The 12,167-nt window shown below is 42.4% G+C and overlaps 1 pseudogene; it reads right to left on the bottom strand.

Moving 5' to 3' along the window:
- Positions 1-3,060: 3,060 nt before the first annotated feature.
- Positions 3,061-3,183, bottom strand: LOC115063184 (annotated as a pseudogene).
- Positions 3,184-12,167: the final 8,984 nt, after the last annotated feature.

Below are 12,167 nucleotides of genomic sequence, written 5' to 3'. Positions count from 1 at the left end.
TCTCCTGAATTCAATGCAATCATGCCCAGCCCAAAACATCCCAGCTGGCCCAGGTTGGGAACCCAACCCATCCTTGGCTGCCCCTTTGCCCAACAGCACAAGGCAAAATTTTAATCCCCTTTGTTTGCTTCCGCAGGTGTATGAGAGGACTGGCTGTAGGTACACAACTGGAACTGCTAAAAACAGGCCACCATCCAAGGTAGGCATTTCCTAGCTTCACACAAAGTGCCCATTGACCATCTAGAGAAAAAGAAAAGATTAATATACAATATTAACACGTTTTGTCCTCTCAATGACTCCAGAAGGAGCTTTGGTCATTTCCTTCAGGGAACAGGTGGGAAAACCAAGGCAAGGAAAGTTTCACAGCTAGTAAGTGGCAAGGCTAAGAGTTACATATAGAGTTCCGATGTTCTGGCCATGTGAACCTCTTCTGTTGAGGAAACAAGTATTTGTACTCTTACTGAGCATTAGATTGGTAGAGGGTGGGCTGCAAGGATGCAAAGGTCAGCAAATCATGTTCACAGATTCTGAGCTCCAGAACTTGAGCTTGCTTTCTCAACAGCTTTGCATTTGGTCAAGTATAAGCAGAGGGTCCTGGGACAGAGAATGTGGGGAGGCCTGGATCAGAGATGGAAAGATGGCCATGGAAAGAAACAAATGCATTACAGATGTTTGCTGGTGTAGACATACGATCTTGAAAGCCTGATACTGAATAGGTGCAAGTAGCAAAAAATGGGAGAATATGGGAGTTCTACCCTGACATGTCCTTTCTCTATAGCAGTGAGAAAGTGCATGAAGATGAGGAATAAAGATGAAGGAATAAAGATGAAGGGGGGAGGGAATGGTTAATGAGGCCTTCTGGATTTGAGATGATAACTTGGATTAAGGAGAATGCTGATGGTGGTTTATATAGAAAGTTCCAGAGTTATATAGTGAGAGTCTATCCAAAAAAGAAAGAGAGGGATGTGGGGCGGGGAGAAGAGGAGGAGGAGGAAGAGGAGGAGGAGGAGGAGGAGGAAAAGAAAGAGAAGGAAGGAGGGAGAATGGATGAAGAGAAAAGAAAAAGAAGAAAACACAAACATCTTCAGTTCAGTTTTGAGAATGTCTTTCTTCACGGATGAAAATGCATCTATGGACAAGTAGCCTCATTCTCTTTAAATGCACAGGTGAATGTCCTGCTCAGGCTTCTTCCATGCCCTGCCCCCACTCCCACCTCTGCAGCAGACAGGAACAAATGCAGCTGGTAACATCATCAGTGACATATATTGACTCCAGGAGCAAACATCTTACACAAAGGAAATTATGTTGCTGCAATCCTGCACATGGATGGTTCCTTTGCAGATGTGTCATTCTGTTCTATACAAGTCCTCTACAGACCATCTGTATGCAACTCTTTTTTTTTGAGACAGGGTTTCTCTGTATAGCCCTAGCTGTCCTGGAACTCACTTTGTAGACCAGGCTGGTGTATGCAACTCTTATTGATAGTTAGGGAGGCAGCCTTTACTGTTCTGGTGCCATCTCCTGGCTGTGTGCTACGGTGGTTTCCAGATGCTGACAAGGGACTCACTGACTGATCAGAAGAGAGATGAACTTCCTGCCTCTATCAAATCCCACTGATACTGTACAGGTGTGGTGTCTTCAATACCACTAGTGCATTTGGCATTACTTTTTTTATTTTATGTATATGGTTGCTTTACCTGCATGTATGACTGTACCCCATATTTATGCCTGGTGCATGGAGAGGCCAGAAGATAGCATCAGATCCCCTGGAATGAGAGTTAAAAACAGTTGTGGGCTGCCATGTGAGTGGTTGGTCTGTAGATCAGGCTGGTCTCTAATAGAAATCCTCCTGCTTCTGCTTTCTAAGTGCTGTGATAAAAGGTATGTAATACCATACCTGGCAGAGTTGGAGTTTATTGAAGGAATTTCAGTATGGACTTTAAGCACTAGAGTTAAGAGAAAGAATGGCACACAGAAGAGAGTAATCCACACCAGAGATGACTATTTATATAGCTTATGAGGACCAAACCAAAGGCTTTAGGCATGTTGGTAATTACTCTAACAAATGAGCTGTATCCCTAGCCACTGTTCTTGTGTTTTTCTTGAGACAAGATCCAGCTGTGTAGCTCAAGCTAGTCTTAAAACTTAGGTTTCTCTGTGTAGCCCTGGCTGTCCTGGAACTCACTCTGTAGACCAGGCTGGCCTCGAACTCAGAAATCCACCTGCCTCTGCCTCCCGAGTGCTGGGATTATTGCCTACCTCTTGAATGCTAAGATTACCAGTGAGTGCCACCAGGCCTAGCTTGACTGCTAGCTTTCAGTTTCTTCATCTTCTTATTCTATTTTTGTTTGTTTGTTTGTTTTTGGTTTTTCAAGACAGGGTTTCTCTGTGTAGCCCTGGCTGTCCTGGAACTCACTTTGTAAACCAGGCTGGCTGCGAACTCAGAAATCCGCCTGCCTCTGCCTCCCTAGTGCTGGGTTTAAAGGCGTGCACCACCACGCCTGGCAATTGCTTCATCTTTTATCTGGATTTTGTGAGCTAAATTTATTTGTTTGTTTGTTTGTTTGTTTGTTTTGTGTATATTACTGAACATGATTTGGTGGTGTGTAGGAGAGTACCACAGTGGAAGCCCTCCAGAGGACTTCCACTGCCATTTGTCCAGGGGATCATAATTGGTGATATACTTGATACCACAGGAATTAGGAATGAGCCAATTCTCAGTGACCATGTCTTCAATTCAATCTGTCTTCAACTTAGTGAATCTTTGAGATATGAATGTGGGGGGAGGGGACTCAGTGACGAGGACCAGGGCAAGAAAGTGGGAGGAAGGTGATTAATAACATGACTTACCTTCTGGCAGCCAGACATCTTGAACTGGGCTTCACCTAGCGCCTCAATCATGTGTTCCTTATTCTGAAGCATGACTCAGGTAAACTTGATGACTCCACAAGTGTGAATCCTGGCCACTCTGACCTGGGTATTTCCTAAGGCATCATGTGTACCTGTCTGGACCCTAGATTGGGGACAGCATGGAAGTCAGAGACTTGAATAACTGCCAGAAAGTGTCTCCAAGGTCCCTTAGGGCAATCCATATAGGTAACGGTGAATTCACCCCCAAGGAGCCTGCCATTTGCAACCATTGCACAGTAGGCCCCCATGAGGAAAGTCAGCTTAATTGTTCATGTGTTTGTGTGTGGTTGGTGGTTTTTCGAGACTGAGACAGGGTTTCTCTGTGCAGTCCTGGCTGTCCTGGAACTCATTCTGTAGACCAGGCTGGCCTTGAACTCAGAGATCTGCCTGCCTCTTCCTCCAGAGTGCTGGAATTAAAGGTGTGCACCACCGCCTGGCATCTATGTATATTTTTGTGTGTGATCTCAGGGCCTTATATCTAAGAGGGCAATCAGACCATTGAAAGCATGTGGAGCCCCTAAAGATGAATGGATAAGGGAAACAAATGCTATTGGTTCTCAGGAGTATAACTCCAATATCATAGGGCAAATCATAGCTAGAAATATCAGGAACCAAAATGCTCAATGTTTTCATTGTGGTAAATTTGGGATTTCCAAAAGAATTATAAGGCCAAAAGATTCTGAGCTCAAAATAACAGGTACATTGACTCTAGTAATTGTAGAAGAGAACAAGTAGGTTCTGGTTACTATGAGCCACAAAGACTTCCAGGATATTGTAGCTGCTCTGGAAAGGCCAAACAGTGGCTGATGGATTGCTGGTCCAAGAGAGACATATGAGGTAACCTCTTGCCATCATGAAATGAACAGGGACCTGTCAGCTCGAGGCCCCACAGCAAACAATATGAGCCATTTTCCTTTGGTCAGTCAGGAAGTACCAACCAAGCAAGAAATGATGTTTTGCTGGGGCATATAGGTAAAAGATATCTTGCTAAAGCAGACATGTGAAAGAATGTTTTGCCATAACAAACATGTGAAGAATGAATAAATGAATGGATGGATGAGTGAAGAAGTATAAATCTGATCCCACAGACAGTGGGAGTTAGAGCATTAATTTGCTTTTCTCTGCCTTGATATTCTTCGTTAACAACATTCATTCATGTATTGGTTCACCTTACATTGAGTTGCTGAGCTCCTCTATGGTGATGCCATAGAGGGAAACTCGCCAAAGAACTGCTCGTGAATTTCCTGTAGCTTCCTGCCACATTTTGGGCTGGTTGGCAAGCCTTGCAGTTTCTTCAGGATTCAACTGCCCTTGATGTTTGTGTGTGGTGACTTCTGAGTTGACTGGACTGCAGCTGCTGACTTGTATTTGGTGTTTGCTACTGGACTGGAATGGTGATATCTTGACAACAAAGATGGAGCTCGTTCCCAAAGAACTATACATTCTCTGTATAGCCCTGGCTGTCCTGGAACTCACTTTGTAGACCAGGCTGGCCTCGAACTCAGAAATCCGCCTGCCTCTGTCTCCCAAGTGCTGGGATTAAAGGTGTGCGCCACCACGCCCTGCTGTTTTGTTTTGTTTGAGACAGAATATCATTCTGTATTCTAATACAGCCATTAGGCTGGTCTTAAATTAATCCTACTGTCTTAGCCTCTAGTGTACTGGTACTACTGTCATGCTCGGCCTACTTGGCCAACTTTTCTATGTATTTTCAATTTTATTTTGTAGGCATTCTTTTCCTGTTTTCCTTCCTTCCATGTCTAATGGGCAAAATAAATACATTTAAAGTTTTATTTAGTATGATGTTATGGTTTGAATCTGAAATATCTTCTCAAGGATCTTTTTAAAGGCTTGGCTGGACTGGAGAGATGGCTCAGTAGTTAAGAGCACCGACTGCTCTTCCAAAGATCCTGAGTACAAATCCCAGCAACCACATGGTGGCTCATAACCATCTGTAATGGGATCTGATGCCCTCTTCTGGTGCTTACCACTTTGCTCTCCATGGCTTGCTTAGCTTACTTTTTATACAAACAAGGACCACTTTCCCAGGGGTGGGCCCTCCCACATCAATCATGAATCAATAAAATATCCCATATATTTGCCTACTGGCTGATTTTTAAAGTATTTATTTATTTTATGTATGTGAGTACACTGTACACTGTAGTTGTCTTCAGACACACTAGAAGAGGGCATCAGATCCCATTACAGATGGTTGTGAGCTACCATGTGGTTGCTGAGAACCAGGACCTCTGGAAGAGGAGCCAGTGCTCTTTAACTGCTGAGTCATCTCTCCAGCCCCCTCCTGCGCCTCGCCTCTGGGCTGATCTTATGGGAAATTTTCCCAATTGAAGTTCATTCTTCCCAGATGACTCTAGTTTGTATCAAGTTGAGAAAAACTAAGAGAACAATGGGGATTGAATTATGAGGTCTCTCCCACGGGCCCATAGCAATAGCTAATGTATTACCAAGGGTCACTGTCTGGATTGTTTCTAGTCTCTTGGTTGTCTTATTCAAGGAACTGAAATAAACACACATAGGCTATAAAGTAACAAGACTATTTAAAAGTAAAGCAGTAGTACAAATAAAAAAATAAGCTGTCAGGGCTGGAGACATGGCTTATCAGTTAAAAGTACTGCATGCTCGTCAAGAGGGTTTAGGTTGGCCGGGCAGTGGTGGCCCACACCTTTAATCCCAAAACTTGGGAGGCAGAGGCAGGCGGATTTCTGAATTCAAGGCCATCCTGGTCTACAGAGTGAGTTCCAGGACAGCCAGCCAGGGCTATACAAAAAACCCTGTCTCGAAAAAAACAAAAGTAAAATAAATTTTTAAAAAAATTAAAAAAAAAAGAGGGTCTAGGTTGGATTCCTAGAAACCCACAGAACAATTTATAACTGTAATTCCAGTTCCAGAAGATCTAAGTACCTTTTCTGACCTTTGTGGGCACTATGTGTGTATATGATGCACGGAAATACATGCAGAGCCGGGCGTGATGGCGCATACCTTTAATCCCAGCACTTGGGAGGCAGAGGCAGGTGGATTTCGGAGTTTGAGGCCAGCCTGGTCTACAGAGTGAGTTCCAAGACAGCCAGGGCTATACAGAGAAACCCTGTCTCGGAAAAAAAAAAAAAGAAAGAAAGAAAGAAAGAAAAAAGAAAGATAGATAGAAAGAAAGAAATACATGCAGACAAAACACCCATACACATAAAAACAATAAAAAATTAAAACAATAGCAACAAAGCTTTGTGTATTTTGGGAATTACAGGGTTTCTCTGTGTAGCCCTGACTGTCCTGGAATTTGCTCTGTACACCTGGTTTGGCCTTGAATTCACAGAGACTCACCTGACTCCGTCTTTTGAGTGCTGATATTCAAAGTGTGTGCTACCACCTGTTGGCATAGTTGATTAATCTGCTCTACCTCCCCAGCAACAGTTGTTCAAGTTCCTCACTAGCTGCCCCAATGCTCTGGATTCTCAAATAAAACACACACACACACATACACACACACACACACACACACACACACACACACACATTTAATATGCCCTTATCAGCTCTATAGTTAGGCCACTCCCAAACTTCCACGTTGGTAATGCCTCCCCTCCTATACTCCTGAATTATTACTCACTAAAATCTATATTCCATTTTTGCTACCCTAGACCCAATTGGGGCAAGGAGTGTCCCTAGGGCCACTCTTCCCCAGCTCTTACATGATACTATGCTTTCCCTTCGGCAGCTCTCAAGCCTGGTCCTTCTGCTTCCCCACCCCATCCCCCCCGATGGCGGTTCAGCCTCTTCCTCGGCCCCTTGTCCATGAATACTAAAGTCCTGCCTCTGTGTCTCTGCTCAGCCATTAACTGCTAGCAACTTTATTTGCCAATCAGAGGGCCAGGGACCCTTAGCGTCTCACACTCGGAATTCTGGTGCAATTTTGAGAATTCATAATGCAAGCATTAAACCAAATCCACAACCACCACCACCCACCTTAATTTCAATCTTTAAAAAAATTTTTTTTTTATTTTTAGTTGTGTATGTGGAAAGAAGTGCAGGTGCCTAAGGAGGCCAGAAGATGGCATTAGATCCCTTGAAGTTGGAATTACAGGCAGCTATGAACTGAACTATTTTCTGCAAGAGTAGTATGTGCTCTTAACTGATAAGTCATCTTTCCAACCCTGAACTTCATCGTTTTGCATATAGGTACCTGTTTTCCCTTGAAACTACTTGTTAAAAGAACTGTCCTTCCCTAGTTTGTAGCTTCAGTATTCTTGTCAAAGGTCATCTTAGTATATATTGGGGGGTGTTAGTGTGTGTGTGTTTATGGATTCCCTATTGTGTTCCATCAGTTTGCCTGCCTATCATATAGTACTTCACTGTAATATATGTTACTTTGCAGTATTTTGAAATTGAGAAGTGTGAGTTTTCTGACTCTGTACTGCCTTTTCAGAATTCTTTTAGTTATTTGGAGGTATATGCTCAAATTCCATATGAAGTTAGTATCAATTGTTGTAAGACAATTTTTTCAATTTTTCAATTTTTATTTTGTCTTTTTTGGAAGGGGGTAGGGTAGGGTCATGCTGGCATTTGAACTAGGGTTTTACACACTGCACTACAAACTCCAGTGCCCTGAAGCAAATTTTTGGAAGGGAGACAGGGAGTTCCCTCTGTTCACTACTGGTAGCCCAGGCTGATCTTAAACTTGTGATCCTCCTTGCCTCAGCCTCTTAAGAATGTCAGTACACCTCTTCAATTTTTTGTTTCTTTTTGTTTTTAGTTTTCAAGACATGGTTTCTCGCTGGGCAGTGGTGGCGCACACCTTTAATCCCAGCACTCGGGAGGCAGAGGCAGGCGGATTTCTGAGTTTGAGGCCAGCCTGGTCTACAGAGTGAGTTCCAGGACAGCCAGGGCTACACAGAGAAACCCTGTCTCGAAAAATAAAAAACAAAAAGAAAAAAAGAAAAGAAAATTCATGGTTTCTCCGTGCAGCCCTGGTAAACAGGCCTTGAACTCCGAGATTGCCTGCCTGCCTCTACCTCCCTAGTTCTGGGACTAAAGGTTTGCATCACCACCACCCTGCTCTCCAGCTCTCTGTTCATCTCCACTCTTTCCCCTCCCCCCCCTCTCTCTCACACACACACACACACACTAGGGATTCAACCTAGGGCCTCTTGCAAGGCCATGCCATTTTTAAATCTCTTCCATTTTAGTTAAACCATGAAAGTTACTCAAACTAAGTAATTTGGTTCCCAAAGCTAAAGTAACTTGTTTTTCTACATTCTTGCCTTCCTTGTCCTATGGTCCACCCACAGGAAAAACCATGAGAGATGTTTATCAGTCACCTGACATTCTTTAACTCAGCACTCACCTTAGTTCCCTAGCTATTCCTAGCAACAGCATTCCATGAGGCAAAACCAGGGACATTTTCAGTCCTCTTTCTCTTCTTCTTTCTGCTCCTCCTGCTTCCCAAATGATTTACAAGTACACACCACCACATCACCACATGTGACTCTGGCTTCAGTCTTTAACATCATCACCATCACCATCACCATTACCAACACCATCATCATCCATAAGGTCTCACTATGTAGCTCTGGCTGTACTGGAACTTAATATGTAGGCTATACTGGATTTGAACTCATAGAGTTCCTCCTGCCTCTACCTCCTGAAATTAAAAGGCATGTACCACCACACTAATTAACAAATAATTTTTTAATTCTTTAAGTTTGCTATTTATTTAAGTCACATATTTTATGTATGTCCATGCAGGGCCTTAGGAAGTGCAGTTACAGATGGTTGTGAGCTGTTAGAGGTTCTGGGAACCAAACCTAGGTCTCTAAAAACATTTTAAAAATTATCATGTGTGCATTGTGTGTGTGTGTGTGTGTGTGTGTGTGTGTGTACACATCTTCAGGAGAAAGAGAGAGCAAGAGAGCAAGAGAGCGAGAGAGCAAGAGAGAGAAAGTCCTGAGTTCAAATCCCAGCAACTACACGGTGGCTCACAACCATCCATTCATAATGAGATCTGATGCCCTCTTCTGGTGTGTCTGAAGACAGCTATAGTGTATTTATGTATAATAATAAATAAACTTTTTAAAATAAAAAAGTCAGCTGGGCGTGGTGGTGCATAAAATATATAAAATAAATAAATCTTTAAGCCGGGTGTGGTGGCGCACGCCTTTAATCCCAGCACTTGGGAGGCAGAGGCAGGCAGATTTCTGAGTTTGAGGTCATCCTGGTCTACAGAGTGAGTTCCAGGACAGCCAGGACTACACAGAGAAACCCTGTCTCGAAAAAAAAAAAAAAAAAAAACAATAAATAAATAAATAAATAATAAAAAAATAAAAAAAGTGAGAGGACAAAAAGTTCTCTCCTTCTACCAAGTGGGTCTTTGAACTGAACTCAATATATCCATGGGCACGCACCAACACAAATGGCATGTTTTCTTCTATTATTTATTGAGTATGATTAAAATTAGTAGGTCAGAACCAGGTGCAGTAGCTTACTGCTTGCTCAGTTAGTCCCATCACCCTATACATCTGCTTTTAGTTGTAAACATGTTTCTTTCAGCTTGTTAAAGTCAATACACATAAGAGAACACAAACCTTTCCCAGGAGGAAAGATAATGAAGCCAGGCAGCTAGAGAACAGTCAGTATCTCCTATATCCCAAAGCCTCCATGTGACCTTTTCCCTCATACTACAGAGCCAAAGCTCTGCCCTTTTTTGCTTTTCTTTTTACTTGTCCTAATATGAATGCAGAACTAAAAAGACAGATGATATTTGTGTGATTACAGATTTTTGGCCTGTTCTTTTATTTATTTATTTTTTAAGTTTTCGAGACAGGGTTTCTCTGTGTAGCACTGGCTGTCCTGGAACTCACTTTGTAGACCAGGCTGGCCTCAAACTCAGAAATCTGTCTGCCTCTGCCTCCTGAGTGCTGGAATTACAGGCGTGCGCCACCACTGCCTGGCTCTGCTCTTTTTTTAAATACACATGAACACACATATATATGTATGTATGTATGTATGTATATATAATTTTTTGAGACAGGGTCTCTCTGTGTAACAACAACACTGGCTGTCCTAGAATTCACATTGTAGACCAGGCTGGCCTTGAACTCACAGAGCTCCTCTTGTTTCTGCCTCCAGAGTGCCAGGATTAAAAGTATGCGCCATTACATGCGGCTATTATTTTTTTTTTTTTAAGATTTTATTTTTATTTTTTATTCATTTGTGTTTTTGCCTTCGTGTATGTCTGTGTGAGGGAGTCTGATCTCCTAGAACTTGAGTTACAGATAGTTGTGAGCTGCCATGTGAGTGCTAGGAATTGAACCTAGATCCTCTGGAAAAGTATCCAGTGATCTTAACTGCTGAGCCATTTCTCCAGTCCCCTATTTTAATTATGTGTAGGGGTGTGTGTGTGTATGTGTGTGTGTGTGTGTGTGTGTGTGTGTGTGTGTGTGTGTGTATGGGAGATTAGGCGACCAAGGGGGCCAAAAGCAATGGATACACTGGATCTGGAGTTATAATTGAGACACCTGATGTGATACTTGGAATCTAACTCAGATCCTTTGGAAGAGTACTAAGTGCTCTTAACCATTGATACATCTCTCTAGCCCTTGATCTTTTCTTTTAAATTATCAAACATGAGTCACAACAGTGGATTTCAAGAACTTGTTCATTTAATAACTTTAATTGCACCCTTTAGCTGACATTTTCCCCTTTCCCCATTCCAACACCACAAGCCCCTGTCAACCATCATTTACATCTCTGCTTCTGGGACTATCCAATTTTCTGTTTGTTTGTTGGGCCTTGCTTATGCTCTTCCACTGAACTACACCGCCCTGTCTAAAAATTCAACTTTTTTAGTCTATGATATCCCTGAATTCCTTATCCTCTTGCCTTTACCTTTTTTTTTTAAAGATTTATTTATTTATTTATTATATGTAAGTACACTGTAGCTGTCTTCAGACACTCCAGAGGGAGTCAGATCTTGTTATGGATGGTTGTGAGCCACCATGTGGTTGCTGGGATTTGAACTCCGGACCTTTGGAAGAGCAGTCGGGTGCTCTTACCCACTGAGCCATCTCACCAGCCCCCGCCTTTACCTTTCAAGTTCAGGAATTACAGGCATGAGTTACCACACCCAACAAGTTCAACTTTTTTACATTCCACACTGTAGTGGGCACAAAGGTCCTTGAGCCCACAGAGCACTAGGAAACCAGGAATGTTAAACATACTGGGGCCTCTCTTCAGTGGTGGAGATAAAATACCTGTTTTTCAGCCCAGAAAGTTTATTCCAGACTCTCCCTCCTTATCTCCCAGTTAATAAGATCCATCCTTAGGGGAGGTGTCACATGTATTTCATGGGCTGCTGGCCTCTATGCTATCTCAGAGACCACATTAGATTTTAAAGGAGTTTCTAAGTAGTCACACCTTAAGCTTTATGATGTACCAGGAACTGTAATGATTGTTGCCTGGAAGCCTGGGATGGGAATGATTGTTGCCTGGAAGCCTGGGATGGGAATGATTGTTGCCTGGAAACCTTCTCCCAAACTGTACTGAGCTTTAATTATGCTGACAATGGACCACCAGAAACTTGACCCTGAAACAAACTTGATTGAAAAAGTTACTCCAAATTGAGGATTTTCATTTCATTTTGTTGTTTCTTGTTCTTCTTCCTGTTCTTCTTGTTCTCGTTCTTCTTGTTCTTGTTCTTGTTCTTGTTCTTGTTCTTGTTCTTGTTCTTGTTCTTGTTCTTGTTCTTGTTCTTGTTCTTGTTCTTGTTCTTCTTGTTGTTCTTGTTCTTGTTGTTTTTGTTCTTGTTCTTGTTCTTCTTTTTTTTCCTTTTTTTAAAATTTATTCTTATTTGTTCTTGTTCTTGTTCTTCTTGTTCTTGTTCTTCTTGTTCTTCTTGTTCTTGTTCTTCTTCTTCTTGTTCTTCTTGTTCTTGTTCTTCTTGTTCTTCTTGTTCTTCTTCTTTTTCAGAAATCCCAGCAAGACTGAGGATGTGACGAGTTTATTGTAAGCAATCAGTGAGGGTTTTATACCCTTACAGAATCAGAATACAATCGAGGTTGCCAGGATTGGATACAATGGTAGTTGCCAAAATACAACAATATATGCAAGTTATACAGGGTACATAGATTAAAGTTTAAGACTAATTGTTTGCCGGGCGTGGTGGCGCACGCCTTTAATCCCAGCACTTGGGAGGCAGAGGCAGGTGGATTTCTGAGTTCGAGGCCAGCCTGGTCTACAGAGTGAGT

Source organism: Mus pahari, chromosome X (assembly GCF_900095145.1).
Source record: "Mus pahari chromosome X, PAHARI_EIJ_v1.1, whole genome shotgun sequence".
Lineage (NCBI taxonomy): Eukaryota > Metazoa > Chordata > Mammalia > Rodentia > Muridae > Mus > Mus pahari.
Note: the sequence above shows the minus strand (reverse complement) of the source record. Positions and strands in the feature narration are given on the sequence as shown.